Genomic DNA, 21634 nt, shown 5'->3' on the forward strand with positions numbered 1-21634 from the left:
GCTGTGCAACATCCACTTAAATATAACAGCATTAGCTCCTCCACAAATTCACATTATATACAAGTTGCAACTACATAAAAGCTCTTAAAAATACTGAGAAGCCATAAGAAATTGTAGCTGAATGTGAGAAAGGGTATTTTCCTTTGCAGGTCATGACCTCTGAAATACATATTACAGCTTCTTAATCTTCAAAGAAATGTATAGATATAAAGATGTAAACTTTTGAAGTCCAAAGAAGTAAAGACATAGTACATTGCATATAGTATATAATATATAAATATTAGTGCAACAAAGAATGGGAAAAGAACATTTGGCATGAACTTGGATAAACCTCTGATGTTCCCAGAGTAGCACAAAAGTTCTCTCCTTGTCTTGTTGTCCTGTTATACTTTTCTTTGTCATGATCACCCTGTATTTAAGTGTGTTTTGAACCCAAGAGTGTATTCTGAGGGCTAGAAAATAAGTAAAATTCAGTCCAAAGATCTTTACTGGGAGAAGGTGAAACAGAAATCTTTATTTATCTTCATCCTCTACAAGCATGATCTTTAATAACCATATCTAATTTCATTAGATTCATATCTCCAATAACATGTTTGAGAGACATAAAATAAGTGACCATAACTCATGGAAAGAGCTTTGTGATCATTATATAGTAGAGAAGAACGGCAAAATAGATATCTATTCATATCATTGTTCTATGGTCTGGGTCCCTGCTTCTCAGGAAAGGCAGCGGAGTTGAAATGTGCCAAACGCTCCTCTAACGCAAGTTGATGGAAAAGCCCACAACCAAGAGCAAGGGATGCTGGAATTGAGTTGTCAAGCTGTCCTGAATGTCTTGTACAAACTGAACAGGCCAATTTACTGCAACACTGCATAGGCTGAAGGCTCCTATCTCTGCTTTACACTTGTTTCCTCCTGAAGAGATTACCCTGCCCTCCCATGCTGTCCCTTTCTAGTAGCTGCTGAGCTACCCCGATTCCTCCCGATGAACCAGCTCTTGGTAGGAAGGGAGCCTTAATCCCCACCTTGGGACCAGCCTGCTGGACTTCCCAGAGAGGCTCTTACCATCCAATCTGAAATCAAAAGCTTTGTGTTTCTTGATAATTTTGAATCCAGTGGTGATTTGATTTCAATGTCTTCTCCTTCGTACTTCAAAACTCTTGGTTTTCGGGATGAAAACAGACAAGATTTAAAAAATAAAAATAAAAACGACAATTCCCACGCAGCCTGAATTTCTTTCTTGATTACTGGCCTCGGACGGCGAGGGGCTGCTTTAAAACGGCGTTCTTCCGACTCTTCCCTCCAGGTGGCAGCAGTGCCACACCTCAGAGTCTCCAATCCCCTCTTCCCTGACTTCAAGTGTTAATGCAATTGACCAATCACTGCTAAGATGATGGGAGGTAATTGGGTAATTGTATTTTACTGATCTCTAGCGGAGAAAGGGAAAGGGAAAGGGGCAAGAAAGAGGGCCAGAGAAGGGGAAGGGACCGCAGTCCGGGTACGCTTTGGGGAGCCTGGACCCTAAGTAAGAGGACCGGGCATTGGTGGAGAGAAAGTCTAGACTGGCAGACGCTGCCGATCGCTCAGGGAGCGCATTCTTTATCTGGGAAGAGAGCAGAGAGAGGAGAGGGAGAAGGCAGAGTTCACGCCGAAGTGGATGGAAGGGGATCTGAGTTTCCGCGGCACAGTGAGTCGCGAGCCGGGACTATGGCACTGAGACCGGCGCGGAGCAGCTGCGCGCCCGAGGACGCGTCTCCTCGCGGGGGACCAGCGGGCGTCGGGAAAGGCTGCGCACAGAGGAACCAACTTGTGGCTCCAGACCATCCCCAACGCAGCTGGAAATGAGATCAAAGCTGCAGTTTCATTCCAGAAGGATGAGAGGAGCCAGTGATTAGGGATTTTTTTTTAACCCCCTTCGTTCCCGTTTCGCTGTTTTCTCCTCCCCCTCCTCTTTTTTTTTTTTTTTCAGTATACGTATTTTTTCTTTTTTTCTTTTTTAATTGACCTAACACCACGTCAGTCCCGTCACATTGCTTTCCCTGTTTGAAATAAAAGCCCAGTCTGAACTTCCACCACCCCGGAGACTCGAGAGCTGCAGCCGGCTGATGGAGAAGGGGACACCCGTGCTGGCAGGGGACGCTGGCGAGGGACCGCATCACGCGTCTCTCTGGTGATCCCTGCCTTGATCGCCGAGTTCAGCGATACCTGGAGGACCTGGACCCAGTGCTGTGGGTGGGGGAGGGGACCCAGCGAAAGCCACCCTGAGCCTTAAAAAAAAAAAAAAAAAGTAGCTGCTGACCGGGGGCGGAAAGGGGTTTGTTCTTGACAGCTGACGGAGCCTTGAAATTTTCCTCCTCTACCTCCGCCCCCTCCCCCGCCCCCGCCCCCCGCACTCCATTTAACGTGAGATTATGAAATCGCAGAGGCGGTGGAGGGAAGGCGAAGGCATCTAACAGGGAGTTTGGAGGGGCGAGGGGGAAGGTGGCTGGCTGGGTGGCTGAAATCAAAAATCCAATTGCGCACTGGGTTGTGATGAGAAATCTAATCAGATCTTTGACGAAGGGGCCGGCCGGAAGGGTAGCCGGTGGGGGCAGCTGATCCCCAAATTCTCCGAAGGGGAAGCTGGGGAAGGGAATCGAGGATGTAAAGAAAAGACTTTCTTGTTCCTTTTTTCTTTCTTTTCTTTTTTCTTTTTCTTTTTCTTTTTTTACTCCCCGGAGGAGGTGGCTGTTGGGTGCCTTGCTAAAATGAAGGATGCGGGACGCAGCTCTCTCTTGGAGCAGAAGGCAGAGGATAAACTGATTGTGCCAGAGAGAAGAAAGAATGAAGCTTTTTCTTGTGAGACCTGGATCGTAACATAAATGTGTATATGGCCACACGGGGAGCATTGAGGGGAAAAAAATGAAATAAGCTGATGTCAGACCTGCGGGGTTTGGTGTGTTCTGACATAAAAAAATAATCATAAAATAGCTGTCCCCCTCCCCCAAGGATGTTTGGAAATGGAGAACTGGGGATCCACAAAGAAAAAGTGTTCATTTTTTTTTCTTTAAAGGAGAAAGTACGCCAAGGAGATATTTTTGAAATGAAAAGTTTGCGGCTTATTTTAGGAAAGTAAGGACCTGATATATATATATTTTTTTTCTGTTTGAATTTCCCACAAGAGGAGAGGAAATTAATAATACATCTGCAAAGAAATTTCACTGAAGAAAAGTTGACGTGGAGGAACGAAGCATTGATTGGGAAAGAAATCAGCAGAGGACTCTTGGATTGCTGCCCGTGTTGACTAAAATTGAAGGATAATTGCAGTTGGATTTTTTTTTTCTTCACCAACCTCCTTTTTGTTTTCTTTTTCTTTTCCTTTTTGGTGTCAAGACCATGCATTCTTTCTTGTTCTTAACCACCTGGATTTCCCTCGGGATGTAGCTGTGCTGAGTCTGAAATACAGTGAGTGATCAAAATTTTCTTATTTATTGGTGAAGAAAATGTTCATTAATTTAGTGTTCTGATTCTCTCCCCTCTCCCTCCCCCTTTCCTGTGGTTTTCAAGGACCCGGCTATTGGGAACAAGAAAATGAGGAACAGGGTGGCCCACGCAGTTGTTCCCTCAAGCTGTGCTCACTGATAAGCTGGACGGCTATAATGATGCAGGTTGGCTGCATTCTAGGCAAATGCCTTTGCAAATGTTCGGTATGGAGAAAAAAAAAAATCTCTCCATGAAAGCCCACTGCAGTGTGGGGTGCTGATGCAAGTGATTGACACTCTGGAATGCATTTAAGTTACAAGGAAGCCCCAGAGTTAGAAGCACAAATGTTGGTTATTGGAAATCGAAGGGACCCAATTGAAATTTCATTATCCAGCCTGACACTGCAGATGAACAGAATGTATTAACACAAAACTATGATACTAAAGAAGGTGAAGGATGGCTTCTGGCTAGCCCAGAGGAGGGCAGTGAGGGAGGGAATGGCAGAGCAGAGGAAGTGGGAGAGCACATTCTGCTCTTTCCACAGGCTCCCGCACTCCCTTATCCAAATGTGGTCCTTGCACCCCTGGGGTCTTCAGTGGTGGAGCTATGATGGAAACAAGAAGGACCACTTCATTCCACCCCTCATAACTTAAGAACTCCTTCGATACCAGAGAACCTGCATACAGATTGTAGAGGACATGGGTGTTTGGTATGGGCTTTACCAAGAACCCTCCAGACACCACTGAGAAACAGCTCTTGAGAAAACGGCAGAAATTTAGCATCCTTTGGTAACTTAGAAAAGAAGACCAAAGGAAACATTTGTGAGGGGAGCGCCAAAGCTTATCCCGGGCCAGCTTTGCTTTGAAGGAAAGAAGGCAATGAAAACAAAAAATAAGTAAATAATAAATAAATAGAAGAGAATGGTGCGAGAGATTTGAGAGACTGAGGCCTAAGGGATCACCTCATCCTTTCCCCACTTCTGGCAGAATCTCAGAGCTGGCCTGTTGTACAGAATGGTCCCACCCCCGCCCCTGACACTCTTCCGTGTTCTTCCCTGAAGCCTTCTATTAGAATCATGAACTCATGTAACTTTAGAGCCAGGTCAGATATTACATGCCAACAAAAGAGGAAACTGAGGCTGAGAGAAGCCATAATTATTTGGTTAATGACCAAACAGCCTGAGACAGGTGACTCACATAAGCCTCAGAGAAGCAGACAAGTTTTGAATCCAAACTAGGAGAGAATCTGGCACACATAGAGTGATCACAGCTGCCATTTTTATTCAGAGATGAAAGAAAGGCACAGTGGTCTAGAGAAGGTGAAGTAAACTTCTGCCAGTGTAAATATTAAGAGTCATAGGTATCAACATCCCTCCCCTCCCTTCCCCTCCCCTCCCTTTCTCTCCCCTCTCTTCTCCCCACCCCTCCCCTCCCCTCCCCTCCCTTCTCCCCTGCTCTCACCCTCACTCTTTCTGTTGCATGGTTCACAAAACTCTGGCTTTAAAATATTTGAAATCCCAGAAGACCCACAAGTCTGAAATATCCCAAAGGAGATGGAAGGCAGCTGCCTCCTGGGTACCCTGTGAGTGCTGGGCACGTTTACTGCTATGAGTAGTGGACTCTAGAGAGTCATTAAGGAACTGTGGAGTTGGATTTATGTTAGAGAGGTGATAATAGAAACCAGAAACACCCTGCTAATAGCATCCAAGTCTGTTCATTTGCTGCCATCATCTGCTCCTCTCCTCTCTTTTACTCCTGAACTGAGGTAGCATACCACTGAGCACTTCCCTAATTTATTTTTCTGGGCACATGTTTTCTGTTGGGACACACAGACACTGTAGGAATTTACCAACCTATGAAAGTGCAAGACTTTTTTTCTTCCAGATCTCTATACAGACTTCTGCATATTTTACCATTCCCTCCCTCCCTCCCTTCCCCTTCCCTCCCTCCCTCTCTCTTCTCTCTCTCTCTCTCTCTCTCTCTCTCTGTCTCGTGTGTGTGTGTGTGTGTGTGTGTGTGTGTGTGTGTGTGTGTGTGTGTGTGTGTGTGTGTGTGTTGGGGGTCTGCTATGCTTTATATGGTCACTGTTGTTGAGTCACCATTGTTGGTCATGTAATGACTCAAGTCCTCAAGTCATACAAAGTTGTCGAGCAATTGCAACTTAGTACAACTGATATAGAAGTAGAGAAGAAAATGTGTATTTTTTTTTAACTTGTAGTTCAACTTCAGACTTTATCTGGAAAACCTGCTTTGCAAGTATGTCGTGTCTGCCAATAGAGAGGCTTGGGTTTACTCATTTTAGTTTTACATAAAATTTTTCTCAGTACCAAACACTACCCTGGATTAGACCGAAAATTGCATTTTTCTCCTTAACATTGTCATAGCTTTTCCATCCCCCTCCTTTCTTACACAAGCAGGTAATTGTTTTCAAGGGGAGGAAAGGAAGGTAAGAAAAAGAAAGAATCTAAAATCTGTGCAGAAATGTAGCTCCCTCAACCCTCACCGATAAGGCATCTAAAGGAGTCCCTCTAAGGTGAATTGCTTTGCCTGCATTACTTTTGGGTGCCCAGGCTGAGCTTGGGGGTCAGTCCCTCTAGACTGGAATCAGTTAGCTCTGCAGTTTGTGCAAGTTGTTCATGGGCTAGGAAAGAAATTCTGGACGTGGTGGAGCTGGTATCACACCTAATACTTGGTTTCAGCTGAAGTTGGCCACTCAGTGGTATTTGTTAGTAGTAGGTACACATAGCAATCTGCTGAAGACCACAGACCCAGAAAACTGAAGCTTTGAACTAGTTTTAAAGATATTTCAAATTTCTTCCTCCTGGAACTTAACAGCTGTACCCTTTTGGCAACATTTTAAATGTCCCCATTCCTCATTTTTTTTCTTTTGCTTATGGGTTTGGAATCAACATGTAATTTGTTGGTAAATTAGATGTTGTTTTGTAAATTACAAGTGATGTGCAGCAAGGGCTCCACACAACAGGCTTTCTCTCAGGCTGTCTGTCTGTCACAGTCATTCTTGAGGTAATTAATGTGTATCCGCTTCCTGAGGATGAATGAATTCTGTACTTTTAGGGTCTGCTGGTGAGACTCATGAAGAGTGAGACTGAGCTTATATTCCTTGTTAGCCTTTCCTTCCAAGGTCTTACAAGAACAGATTGTCTGAAATAATATATATATTGCTGTTTAGAACAAAATCTGAGCAAGAAATACTTAAATAATAAATAGGCACAATGAAAGACTGCTGTAACTGTGTCTACCATGCTGTGCACTTTTAAAGTTGGAATGTAAGTGTCCTATGCTATCGTCTTGGTCGGGAATGCATAAGTAAAGACAAATGTGTTTGCAAATGCATCATTTAAATTAGATAGTGCATCATTCCATTACAGTTATTAAGGACCCAAGTTCCACTATCTGTACTTATGGTCTTCCTATTCTTAACAAGTCTAACTCTAACTGCATAATTTATTTGCTTTGTTAAAAACAGAAGGCTTAATCTGTGGATGAGAACAGATGAAGCAGCAAACATATTTAAGTCTTAATATTAGAATATGAAGTAAAACACAAATTTGCCAATGGTCTAAGCAGTGGGTCTTGATCATGGTTTGTAATTTCCTTGTCTCCCACAGTAGTTCTGTGCTCTGTCTATTTCCTTGGTGAACTTTCTAAGAACTTTCCTCCCCTTAACAATAATAAAAAAAAAAAAAGGATCCTATGCCTTAGTTACCACGGTTGTTGACATTTTCATCATATATGCGTATTGTGTGTACTAATTGTCTCAGCTTGGTGTATAGCTCATTGGATTTTGATTACTAACTTTTCAAAAAAAATGAAAATCTGGACAGTTTGGAAAGACCTCCTAAGATTCAGCATTTTCACTTCTCATTTGAAAATCTAATGTGGAAATGTTCACTATTTGGTGTATTTTACTTTTTTTGTGTGTGTGTTTTCTAAAAATGACAAAGACATAAGGTAGAACTTGGATACCTATTTTCAAAGTGAACTCAAACAGCATCACTGGACCACATGAATTACGGGTACTGCTTAAACTATTTCAACCGATTTGTTTATCTGTAAATCAGAGGTAAGATCACCACATGAAACTGGCTACCAGGAAGGTTGATCAGGTTTCCTTTGTTGTGTACTGCAAGCATTCAATAATTCCACATTTAAATAGAACATCTCTGGTCTATGTTCAGAGAGGATGTGGTTTACAAAGAAAAATAGAACAGGTTTTTTGTTTGTTTGTTTGTTTGTTTTGAGAGAAAGATCTTCATTACAATTCCTGTTTGCAATACAGACAGAATTAAATTTGTATCAAGGTGCTGGTTATGTCATCTTGCCACAAACTAATAACCTGCGACCTAGGATCCTCAGTTGAGGAATTGCCTGACCAGACAGGTCTGTGACTATGTCTGCCAGGTATTCTCTTGATTTGTGGTTGATGTAGAAGAGCACCGTCTACTGTGGGAGGTACCATCCTTGAAACATAGTCAGGGGTTGTATAAGAAAGTCAGCTGAGCCGTAGAAACCAAACTAGGAAGTAGCATTCCTCCATGGTCTCTGCTTCAGTTCGTTCCTATAGGTGGCCTTAATTCTGTAACAACTTCCCTGGATGGTGGACTATAACCTGTAAACTAAAATAACCCTGTTCCTCTCCAAGTTGTTTTTGGTCATGCTGTTTATTACAGTGACAGAAAGTAAACTAGCACAATTACCCACCAGTCATACAACTTTAAAACACACTTGGAGGTATCTCAGTGAAACCCTCAGTCATCAAAAATTGTGTATATACTTGGTGAATTGTGGATAATATACCCTGTGTCCATGAATACTTTAGCTGGATTTTCAAGAGCTTTATATCAGAGATACCAAAAGTTAATTGGTAAGCAATATCTTAGAAGACTCTCTAGGGAGGGATCGAGATACCATATCTTTGTTTTATTCAAAATTATTTCACTCAATAACCATTAACTTGACAGACAAAATTCAGTCTGGTGGATGAGACAATGTGCTAGTGAATCTCTCTGAGGGAATAGCCTGTGCTTTTCTCTGTCATGTTCTCAGCACCTCAGAATACCTAGATGTAAAAAATAATCTTTTGATAACTAACTGGGCTTCAGTGAATATCCTCCTGTATTGGATTCAAATGCATGCACATACTTGTATGCATGCATACCCTTGCAGATGGACACACACACACACACACACACACACATACACACACACACACACAACCAAGATTGTACTCAGGAATCTATAGAAGGTTAATGAAAAGTGCTCATTAATGTTCTGCCTGGACACACAGAAAAAGGAAGGGGAAATACTACCTTTTATTAGAAATACTGAAGTCTGGATGTTATGTGATCTAGTACATTGTTCTTATTTTTAGTATTGTCATGGATGGACTATGATATTTGACACACTTCATACTCTCTCTCTCTCGGCCTTGTAGTGTATTTCTGTTCAACAAAATTTAAAAATAATGTTACTTGAAGCACTAGGACCCCAATATTGAGTTCATAGATAACTCCCTAGGAATTCCGGACTCCTGGAAATTAAGAACATATATTAATGCCTGATATCAGGAAACTAATGACTACTAAGTGAATGGGAACAGCACAGAGTATAACCCTGGCAGATACATAGTCCAAAGGTAAAGGAGATAATTAAAAGATTTTTAAGGAATTTATTACAACTTTAGAGCAAAAAAAATATCATGTTCTAGGTTTGTTTCAGCACCTGCTTGTGTTTAATCCTAGGTTGCCAGTTAGACCTAATAAACCTCAGTTTTCCACTCTGCAAAACTGGATATCTTTTTCCTTTTCTCTATAGTTACTTCAGGAAAGCTAAGATACACAGCACTTGATACACAGCACTTGATACACAGGTAGTACTCAAACAGAGAGGAGTGCAGTAGCTCACTGTCTTTCCTGTAAAATCCAGTTATTGTCTGTGGTAATGGGAACAATTGACAGATGATGAGCATTTTGTCTTATATCTACTAACCATGGAAATATGGATTTTTTTGCCAATTTCCCTAACAAAGTACATAGTATTATTTTATACAGTATCAGTAAAATCAGTGAAGTTTAAATGATTTAAAGAGCACTTACGTGATGTAAATATACTTTCATTTCAACCTTGTTACAGGCTTATGGCAGCTTCTTGTAGTTATCTAAATAACCACATTTTTGGAAGTTGTAGATGTCACTTAATAATGTCAGACATAAGTATCATTTTAGGGCCATTTAATAACTACCAGGCAATATGTTAAAAATATTGCATTTTTAACTTCAGCTCTCACGTAAGGAACAACAAAAGAGATGTTAATTGTGGAAGGTGGTTTAGCAATTAGAAGGTGGGCGTGGAAACCGAAGCATTTATCACGTAAACCAAAGATCAGAATCAATGAATTCGAATCTGTTGTCTTAGTAGCAAAACCTGGCAGTTTACTGTCATACAACCTGATAGTCTGAATATTTTTTATTGACATTAGAATATATTATTTCCCTCCATCTGTTACCAGAAGTAAGAATTCTTCATCTACTTTGGTCACACACCTTGCATAGTTTTTGCCATTTCTCAATCATATCCAAGTGTATATTTAAGAAAGTGACAACTTCCAAGAAAGATCCAAGGGAAATCATGCTAATTCATCAAAGATATCTGTGAAGAATTAAAGCTTATCATATAGTATGGTATTATTTATAAACCTAGGATTATATGAGGAAAAAGGTCAATGCTCATAACTTTGGACTTTAGATAACAATATCTTCTACACAAGGTAAGCACATAAAACTGAGTTACTAAGACTTAGTTATATTGCATTTGATTCTGTAGGATCTGATACCATGCTTACATCAGAGTTCATGAATGTTTTCCAGAGGGTTGAAGAATTTTTTATTTATTAATTCCTGTAGTCATTTTACTTCCTCCATCTCCTCTGCCTCCTTTTTATTCTGAGAGTGGAACTTTCTATGCATTTCTGAGAGTTATTTACCTAATTTGCTTAGAGTAATCCAACTCTATTCCTTGCCCATAATGTAGATAAAGAGACCTAAATCAATCTCCATGACCAACAATAGCTTCTTTACTACCTTGGATCTTCTGATGGCTTCCTGAACTTTCTACAACTGCAATTGATTGTTTTCCTTCTAATAACTCATATATTTAGAGTTTCCAATACTGATGTCTCTTTAACCCTCTTATCCAAGTAGTAATTAAATCCAATTGTAAATTCAGCTTTTATCACACAATTTCCTCAGTCTAGATTTCATCATTATGTCTATTTAATAAGAACAACTTTTCTTCACTATAATCCAGCATTCATCCTCCTACAAGCATTGTTCTAAGAACTAAAGATGAACAGCTCTTGCTCTATAGTCTATGGGTACATTTGTAGACCATTCTCTTATCCTTATTGTGCCATCTGAATAGCCTAGCCATACCTCTGTTGTCTTTCTGCTTTTCTTAAGATTTCACTGTTCTGGAGATCTGCCAGGCCAGCTTTGACTTGAACTTTGTAAGAGACACTGCACTGGCCAAGGATATGCTCCCTATGTAAAGCCCCAGGTCAACTTACCTCCTCCTAGATGCTTACCCAGCTCCTCCAGACCCATAGAAGACCCTGTCTTCTGCTCAGGAGCGTCTTGTTTATCACATGCCCTAGCTCTCGTCATTCACTGGTGCAATGCATCTACTGACTTGAAGCCACTCAATTGTGGCTTTAGGTAAACACCTCATCATATTTCTTTTATCATCTCCAATACTTACCAAGATAACAGCAACTTATTTTAGCAGAGTCTATAAACAAGTTGAAAGAGCTAATACATCTCTTTATTTGGACTGCTAATGTCATCTACTCTTTCAGCAAGACTTTTGTCATTAGAATAATTGTCCCATTTTTTTCCTCTAGGGATCTGTGTTTCCAATCTGTATTATATATAAAGTACACTATAATTTTTTTCTCTGCTTTTAATAGTAGCAAACATAAAAGTCAATCATCACTTTTTAAAATACGCTGTCTGTACATTGCTACAATGAGTTGATACAAATAGCTTAAATAGGAAAGGTGCTTGAACTGGTGCAGTTTTCTGAGCACACTTAGGATTCCTGTTTGGCCTTTTGAAATATTGCTAGCAGCTGTTCCTGAGGATCCCGTTTGAAGATAGGTACATATAATTTGGTGTGGTGTTTTAATTACAGCTGTTAGTATGCTTAATTGTCACTTTTGTCATGCACATTCCTCACAGACATCACTCACAGACAACATTTTTTTTTTTTTTTTTTTTTTTTTTTTTTGGTTTTTTGAGACAGGGTTTCTCTGTGTAGTTTTGGTGCCTGTCCTGGATCTCACTCTGTAGAAATCAACACCTGGCTCTGCCTCCTGAGTGCTGCGATTAAAGGCATGTGCCACCACCAACCGGCTACAGATAGCATTAACACCACCAGCAACACCACTACCCCCCTTCCCCAGCCAATCAGGAATGGTTCATTCAAAATTGGGTTTTGGTCTTCTCACTCAGGAAAGACTCCCACAAAGACTATGGTTTTCATGCCTGAGGAATGTCTGTATGCAAACTTTTGCAAAGAGAAGTTAAGGGGTAAGAGCTGAGAGTCTTCTCATTATCGAAGTACAGCTGGTTTTCACAGTATGTGAGATACTGGTTTTATTGAATCCAGTTGCTTAGGTCTTACGCTTTCGAATACAGCCTCCTACTTTCTCCCAAGAAACAGCAGAATATACTGACTTAGATGAAAGACAATGCTAAAGGGTAATACTGAACCGAGTTATGCTTCAATTTTATCCTTCATTCAGTCTTTTGAGATAAATGTCTTCACTATCTTGGAATATTTACATTTTGTTAATGTTAGAATACCTTACTCATCCTTTTTATGCTCCCAACAAGTTTTTATTCCAGGACTTCCAAAACAGTTGTGTCTCCACCAGTCCCTAATATGATAATGCTTGAGGACTTGAGAATGGGCAGGTGCAAGGGAGGAGTTACTTGCAAGTCAGTGATCAATTCGGTGCTTCATTACTGCCAAACTACAAACTGCTGTGACCACACTGTGTTCTTGAGACTTGCACATCTGTTGACTCTCACCTCTCTTGAACAAGTAATAATAAAAAATGTAAGAAAATTGAGCCACCAGATTATTTTTGTTTAAGTTGTTGCTAAAGTGGACAGGGGCATGCATGGGGTGTAGGGTGTAAGGGTTCATCGATTTAAATGGTAAGACCATTTTTCTTCTGATGACTAGTACACTTTCCTAATAATTAGCATCATAGCTGTAGTCTACCATGCACCAAGTTGACTGATACTTAACACTTTAATATAAGTCCTTCCTATTATGAATTCAGATATTCATTTGTAGGTTATTTTGGTTATTAGATAAGAATCCACTGTAGTATTAAGAAATGCACTCTCAGGACAAAGGAAGAAGGGCTTGTGTTCTTTAAATGATGACTTGGTAATGATTTTGGAGATTACAATAGTTAAGACAGAGATTCTAAGAAAGCTATGTGACTTTTGGAAGCTTAAGATGTCTTTCTCCTGATAGATTTCCATTTGGATTGCAAGCACATCTCAGCTGTGTTGATTTCTCATAATCTTGGGGTGAGGAGATAGGGGATAAGAGAATGGGGAAGGAGAGAGAGGATAATCTTCACCTAGCTATTGTAATGCAATAGAGAAAATGTCACTCATTCAGTTGGCTAATCCCTGGAAAGACTCACTTAATCAAGAACCTACATTTAAGCACGTCATGAGGGAACTCGGGTGGGTGACTCTGAAAGTCAGAAGAGCCACGGGCAAAGAGTTAACATCTATGCAGTGGTGTTCAGGAAGGCAAGAATGGAGCTATGAAGGCTTTCTCTGTATTGTTTGAATGTTGCCATGGCAATCGTTTCCAGCAGAAGTTACATGTTTTCAATTCCCCAAAGCATCATGCTGGCTTTCCTTCTCACCCTTCCTCCATCCCTGCCTTTGAGTCTTCTTTCTAGCCTTTGCCTTGCTCTCTGTCCCCTCCCTTTCTCTGTCCTTCCTCTTGTTCTCACTTCTCTCAACTCAGCCCCTATTAACAACAACAACAACAACAAAAATCCCTACTCCAAGAGGTCACTTGTGGCAGCAAGTGATTCAGACATATAGTCCTCTATCCAGGTTCCTGTTTTTCCCTTCTGTTTACGTATTAAAAACCTAATTAGATGGAAGCTGGGGATGGAAGCAGGGTTGGAAGCAGGGTTGGGGCTTTCCCTTGTTGGTAGGACACAGAACATATTATAATGGTTGGTGTTGTGGTGATATGTTAATTGGATCGCTCCAGGCAAGTGCAGAGCAGCCGTCTCTGACAATTAGAAAGAACAATGGCTTTACTATGAAGCAACCCCCTCTTTGAATCAGTGCAGGGATTAGCATGCATTGCAGGTCTCTAGAAGGTTCCTGCACACCCGAGAGAGATAGATCTGCATTTAGAAATGCCTCCTGTCTCTTTAAGCTAGAACGCGGCTGCCTCTCACTTAGCTTGTTTCACTGGCATGGGACAAGGAGAGGAGTGAGGATAGATCTGGCTAGGTGAGCTGCTGAGGGAACCTTATCCTGTTGGAGACCTAAACCACAGGATATATCGTGAGGATATTAGCACAGAATCTTTGCCTGCTTAATGCACGTGGCTGGTGAATTGTGAAATGGGTCTCATTAGAGCCTTTCATATCCTGGCATGTGCCAAAGTGCTTTGCCGGCACAGCGCCATCACTTCGGGTCCAGCCCTGCTGCTCTTCACGACAGCCAAGAAGGGACAGAGGCTCTGTCTGTATTAAAGCCTTAGGTCCCATCACTCTCTGTCTACTGTTCATTGTAAGACTCCTGTGGCCCTTTCAGCCCAGGCATACCACATCCCCTAGGTGTTTACGGAGAAGAAATGTTAAGGATTCTAAGAATCACTGTAGAGTTTAAGGCAGCCATTGGATGCTGACACCCACACAATGTTTTTCCCAGGATGGCTTTGTAATTGCACTTGGATTTTTTCTGCAAACATCCCCAGATACTCACCTGAAAGCAAGGATGGGTAAACTGTGCCAAATAAACCACCAGGGACCTTTGTGCTATTAAATAGGCAAGCACTCTGCTTTATTTTCCCCCAGCTTGGCATACTAAGGATTTTAGAATGAAACCATATCTCAGAACATAGCCCCATCCATATTATCAGCTGCCATACACTGAATATTGTGTATCTCAGCTGCTTGCTCTTAATTAAAACACAATGTAATTCTAGAGTCCATAAATATAAAGGCATAATTGAACCTCAGAGCCAAATTTGAACAAGCCTTGCACCCTTCCTAACTCCAAATTTCTCAACTATAATATGAATAACTAAAGTACAAGCTGTGATGAGGATATAATTGAATGTACACATCAATAGTGTTTATCAGAGTTCTTTCATACTGGCAAGTATTTGTAACAGGATACTTTTCTCCTGCCTCCCTTAGTTTTTGATACAGTACATTATATCATACTAAATAGCCTAGAACTTGTTGCATAGATGAGTCTGGCTTCTGACAGGCAGTGAGGTCATCTTCTTGCCTCTGCTTCCCACCACATGTTCACCACACCTCCCAAAGGATGTTTTCTTACAGCAGTATTGTGGAATAATCACTAGACATTTGTCTAAAGGAGGAAAACAATGAAAAGAGACCAAGTGTTTTGAAGAAAAAAAAAGCCACCTTATCTAAATGATGAGGAAGTAAAAGCAAGAACAAAAGTATCTTTTCAGTCATTGACAGTTCACTAGAGATGTCCTTTAAATCCCAAACACCCACACTTCTGGTCACCTGCACCGGCCATGCTCCTTACACCTTTGACTTAATGTAATTTGCTATCACACAGAGTTGCAATAGTGACCTGCCCTCTCCCTGATCTCTCCATTTTCCCTATACAACATGTCACAGCTTCCTTTGCCTCTTCATTGAATGATCAGGGGAAACTAGACTTAGATCTAAATGACCATTTAGAAGGTCCTCTGAAGTTGTGAGCCTGCTTACCAAGTCTGAAGACTGGAGAATTATTATTATTTCTCATAGTCTTTCTATTGCTGAATTCCATCCTGGGAACACTACAATACAATGGTGTGTTTAGAACTGGTCATCATTGGTTGTGGTGGTGCATGCCAGTAAAATTTGCTGAAGGAGGCAAAGGCAGGAGGATCAGGAGTTCAAGGCCAGCCTGGGCTACACATTAAAACAAAACAAAACAAAACAAACAAACAAAAAACTGACCATGGTGTGAACTTTTCATGATTCTCTAAAAGACTTTCAGACAGAAAACAAGTGGGATAGATTCTTTTTAGTATGATAGAGAAATAAACAAGATTGATATTTCATCAACCCATTTTATAGTTGCAACGTTAATGGGTTACTTTAAGTGATTTATCTCAGTGTACTTCTAGAACTGTAGCAATAATGCTATAGAGAACATCAGTGACATGTGCTACTTATTAAGTGATTGTGATGATGTGCATTCCCCATTCCAAATGTTTCCCCTTTTTATAAACATTGAGTCTACAGGTAAATAAGTGCATAGTTTTCAGAGGAGAGGAAAGTGGAGCTTAGGCAGGCTTAGTCACTTATCCATATCACCAAGCCAATAAATGTCAGGACTGCTTGCATTCTGTCAACCCTGATGGTTTCCCTGCTGGATGCTTTGTTCCAACACAGGCTTACTTACTAAAAATATTGTAACTAGAGGACAGAAGAGATGACTCAGAGGTGAAGAGCACTGACTGCTCTTGCAGAGGACCTGGGTTCAATTCCCAGCCTCCATGTGGCAACTCAGAACCATCTGTAACTCCAGTCCTAGAGAATTCACTATCATCTTCCGGCTCAGAACACAACAGTTACCTATGTAGTGCACAGACATACATGTCACCAAACACTTATACACATATAATAATAAAATAGAATTTTAAATGCTGCCATTTGATTTCTCCAAGCTTAAATCAAGACACCAAAGACTTGTAACCATTTCCTTTGCCCTTATTACTCTTTATTTTTATTATTTTATTTTATTCTAAGGACATTCTGATCTTTGATAATTTGTTACAGTGCCTTATAGCCTCTGGTTTGTCCAGGACAGCTCCAAGCACAGCTCTGGATATTCAGAGGCAAAGATTTTGGTGCACTGCTTTAAATATACTGACCACTGAAGACAAACACAACTGAAACCCAAAAGCCTTGTAGGAACCCCAGTTATTTGTCTTGCATTAGTAAGAGTGAGTAAAAATATCATACTCCTGTAATTCCTGACAATAACTTCTAATATCTGCACAGATATTAGATATTAATATGAGATATGAATTAGTAGTTGGTAGCCATTTCCCATTTCATAAGGTTTAAAATGGTTGGTAAGACCCTCCTCTGAAGTGCTATGTACAGTTGATGGTTGGGGGGTGGGGTCAGTTAGGGATTTTTTTTTAGGGTTACTATGTATACCAGTCTCCAGCAGATGGCCCCACACCCAGGAGTATATGAACAGCACAAACTGGAGTAGAGATTATTAAATTAAGAAAGGAAAGGAAAGAAAGAAAGAAAGAAAGAAAGAAAGAAAGAAAGAAAGAAAGAAAGAAAGAGGAAAAGAAAAGAGGACATGAAGTTGAATTGAGAAGATCTGAGAGGAGTTACAGTGAGGTGAATGGCGAATGGGATCAGAATACATCATATTTTTATTGAAATTTGTTCATTTTATTTTATGTTGATGAGTGTTCTGCCTCCATACACATGTGAACCATGTGCATATCTGGTGCCTGCAGAGGGCAAAAGAAGGTGTGAGATCCCTTGGAACTGGAGTTACAGAGGGTGGTTAACCACTATATAGGTGCTGAAAACTGAGCCCCGGGCCCTTTGCACGAGCAACAGCTGCTTTTAACCACTGAGACATCTACAGCCCAAGGAAATTCTTAAACAATTAATGAAATATTTTAAGTACTTTAAATAACATACGTGATGATAATGCTAGTCACAAACTTAGTGGCACAAGCCTATCCCATGTAATTGTCTCAGTTGATCAGGGCACACCCTCCTATGTGCATAGAAATCTGATAGTTTCTTCCAAAGGTCTCAAGGAATTGCATCCCTTTCCCATTTGGATTGGGACATGAGAGAGGCAGGAAACACCCGCAGTTATTGTCTTTACAAAGACGGTACTAAGCAAAAACCACCATTCTCAGCTACCTAGACACTGAACCAGATGGAAGCAAAGCTTTAAATCAGGCCAGACTCCTCCAGTGTATCACTCTCTATTTTGCTTAAGACGCAGACACTGCAACAGCGGGGAAGACAAGGCTCAGCGTGCAGGACTGCAGGATCTAAAGACACAACCACTTGCTCACTTACATACACACACAACCTGGTTCGCCATGCCTTTATCTCACTGTCCTAAATTCCCCATGTCTTCTGAAGACATGTGCCACTTCATCTTCCTATGCTATTCAAAATTCAAGACAAAAAGCTGCACATTGGGGCCATCGGCTCTGGATGTAGGTCATGGTGTGACACTACAGAATTCTTCTCATTCCATACTATGTATCTGACCCAAAAATCCCCTGTGCAAAGGATAGAAAGTGACTTTAATATCAGTTTGGCTTTTGATCCCCAATTCTAAAGACTTTTAAAAACAGATGGGAGAGGCTCGCTGCGCGGTTGCTCACCATTTTATGCTATCGAAAACATTGCTTCCTGTCCCTTCAGGCTGGCAAGTCAGAGTCAAATCTTGCTTTCTGTTGTCTGTAGAATATTCCCCTTTCCTCTCCTGATTTGAGCATTTAGCACTTATCAGGTCCAGATAGCTCTAATCACCCCTTGATTTGCCCTTCCCCTCCCAGTTCTATCTCTTTCCAAAGCACTGCTTTTGTGCTGCGCTCCTACTAGCCAACCCTCGTTTGTGAAATAGTTTCCAGACCCTGTAACCTGGCTTTCTTCCAAAAACCTCTGTATCTCAGCTCTTCTTCCCTCAAACAACCCAGTCAGTATTTTTTTGGCTATGCTGTAATGCCTGTGTCCTGCTTTATGCGTGCTGTGCTTCTGCAGGCTCATCGTTTGTGGTTCTTCGTGTAATAGTCATATGCAGGCTTTCTGAGATCAGTCCTTGAACATAATTTCTCGGCCCTCACTATCATGCCTTCATATATAATGTATGAAAATGATTGCGTATATAATTTGTACTCATACGATGTATATATCTTATCTGTTTCACAATAGAAAAAAATCTGTTCTGCTTTTTAACTACTTACTGATCATGAAAGTGTTCTAAGGGGCTAGAGAGTTGGCTCAGTTGTTAGGAACCCTGACAGCACTTGTGGAAAGACCACAGCTCTGTTCCCAGTGCCTATGTGGTGACTCCCAATCATCTTCCAGTTTCAGGGGATCTGATGTCTGCTTTGGAACTCCATAAGCACCAGGCACCCAAAATGTGCACATATATATGCATTCTGGAAAAAAGATTCATATATGTATTATAAGATGAATAAATCTGAAAAAAAAAACAAATCCAAACATTGTTTATGATTTTACTAGATTTGTTTAAGAGAATAAGTGGACCCATGCAACTTTCTTCTTTGGGGGTAATCACAGAATGTCACCTCTGAACTAAAAAAAAAAAAAAAAAAAAAAAAAAAATCTCTGGAGAAGTTTACTTAGATTTCATTTATAGAGGAACTATGCAAACATCAGAAATTCAAATAGTGGCTGCATCAATACTGAAATATTCCCCAGCTACTGATCTAGCAGGTATCTGGACCTTACTAATCAAAAGAAGGTGCTTTGGTAGGTCTGATGTGTTGTCTTCTTTGGAAGTCAATGTGTTTTGTTTTTTCTGTGATGATGGCTGAGTTTACCAAAATAACTGCTCACACATGGAAGCTGATTCTTCCTTCAACTGTTCTTTCTTTTAGTGTTGTAAGGCAAGATGGAGTCATAAGTCTTAACATTTTCAAAGTTCTGCCTCAGCATATTATTCTGATATAGCACAGTGGTTCTTGGTGAATCTCACTCCCAAAGTGGGCAGATGAAATTTACAATAACAAGTGGAAGACAAGACACAGAATGTCTTCTCTTTCCCATGATATTAAACAGATTAAAAGATTGGCCTATTTCCCCACTCTGCTGAGTAATTTTTGACAGTAAATAGTACATATATTTTAAATTTTCAACCAAATGTTATTACTTGGCAAAGTAAATGCCAGAAGTCTATGACAAGCAGCTGCCATGTCTAGCACTCCCTTCCTTGGTGAAAATGTTGAGCAGGTAGTTGTGAGTAAAACAGGAAATGTGGGATCATCTCTCCCGAGCTTCTCCAGTAGCCTGGCTCTGACAGCCATTTCCTGCTGCTGAAATGCTGCTGTCAAATGGAGCTTAGCAATGCTGCTACTGGCTGCCCATAAGACTCTAAGCACGTTGCCTCTGTTTTTTGAGCCTTTTGTTTCTGTAAAATGAGGAATTTGATTCAGAGTATTACTCTCCAATATTCCCTTTAGCTCTCTCAGAGTCAGGAGCATTTCATAGACCTATTTGCAGATAATAGGTCTATCCTTGCCATAGAGAATGGAAATGCATTTTCCTTGCTTGGCTTCTTATAGATTCCAGATGACTTGTTTCTTTTCTTTACATCTTCTGACATTTCCTCTGCCTTCCCTTTCTATCGTGCTTATCAAATACATTTATTTCCTCTTCTATGTTTGGCTAAGTCTTTGTCCATTTCATAGTTGACTCTGTGTGTGTGTGTGTGTGTGTGTGTGTGTGTGTGTGTGTGTGTGTGTGCATGTGAGGCTATTCCGCAGGGTAAGCACTTAATTTCAGACTCGCTTCCACTAATTAACTACGAAATTAAGTAGGTGAATTCATTGATTCGGCACTTGGTTTGATGTTTATATTAACTCATTACAAGGGAAGCCCTGGATGTGGCCAGAGGCTTGACGGGAATCCTCCCCTCATTCCCTATGCCCCTGAAGCCTCCTCTGACTTCCCACACTGCATATCTATGTTGTTATTTCTCAGAAGTATTCATGTGTCTGGGGAGCAGCCAAATGAGCAAGCTGCATCCGACAAGAACTGCGTCCTTTGTGACCACAGAAACAATCATTCCTTACTCTGTTCTTTCTTGGGCTTTCTGACCATAACTCCAGTTTTACTTTTGATAAAACACCTTGAGAATTCTCTGTGGATCGAAGGAGATTAAAGTGATAGGTTTTCAGTATCAAATTCTCCCACAGCCTCTGCCCTCATGCCCTACCTCATGGGGAAATAGGTCTATATGTACTTATATGAAATCTTCTCCCTGTTTTTGTCAGAATGAATGGAGATGAAGAGCTGTCACAGGCTTCACATGCCACATCAAAGACTTTGCCTCATTTTTCTGGAGAATCCAATTTTGTGTTTGCTTATAATGATCATATCACATGGATTGTCCTTTGCTTTGGCAAATGAAAACTAGTGCAAATTTGCCAAGGGTGACTATGTAATGTATGATCATGTTTACATTTTTGAGGACATTTTTTTCATTTATATAAAGATCCGTAGTTTCTTTCAACTACTTGAAAATACTATGCAGCTCATGAAATATGTTTTGAGGTAAAAATAGAGTGTGTGGTAATGGAGCTTTGATCATTTTAAAGAGGTCTTTTTGTGGAACCTATCCAAGTGTTCTGTGACTTCTCTAAAGTAACTGGGCAAAAAGACAAGCATTGCAGTATGTACACGTGTTCTGATTTTCTATACCTCCTGTATGTTATTCTCAAGTTAAAAGGCATCAAATGGAATCACCTTAAGATAGGTAATTCTTTCCCCTTACTGAATTATATGTGCTGACGGCTGAGATACTATGATTTTTTCTTTCTATCATCCCACCAGTTATCTCTATCAATCACTTCCCCACTGGCACTCCATGTATAAACCTACATAGGTGTTAGGCACACAGCTTAGTAGTTATTTAAGTTTATTATCTATCTTCCCCCATGATTCTGAGTTCTGCCTATGTGTGCAGCCAGACATGTTCTTCTTTGTGTACCTCTTATACGTCACAGTTGTTCAATTCACTTTTTTATGAGTCAGAAAACACTCTAAATATTTGTGCAAGAAGACTCTCTTCACAATGATTTCTGCTTGAAACTTTGAACCAAAA

At 40.5% G+C, this 21634-nt stretch overlaps 1 protein-coding gene across 7 annotated transcripts in view; it reads left to right on the forward strand.

Annotated features, from left to right (window-relative positions):
- The window catches only part of Lrrc4c (leucine rich repeat containing 4C), a 1313763-nt gene that overhangs the window by 1125620 nt on the left and 166509 nt on the right, over positions 1-21634 (forward strand). For 2 of the 7 annotated variants that reach the window (XM_052725802.1, XM_052725804.1), the window contains exon 1: positions 1450-3444. The exons of 4 other annotated variants lie outside the window; for them this stretch is intronic. The gene's annotated coding sequence lies outside the window, so the exon portion shown is untranslated. Of the gene's footprint in view, positions 1-1449; positions 3445-21634 lie in introns of those variants that run through there. One more of the 7 variants, XM_052725797.1, reaches the window with a different exon arrangement.

The sequence above is a fragment of the Peromyscus californicus genome, unplaced genomic scaffold (genome assembly GCF_007827085.1).
Source record: "Peromyscus californicus insignis strain IS unplaced genomic scaffold, ASM782708v3 Scaffold_7__1_contigs__length_154581171, whole genome shotgun sequence".
NCBI lineage: Eukaryota > Metazoa > Chordata > Mammalia > Rodentia > Cricetidae > Peromyscus > Peromyscus californicus.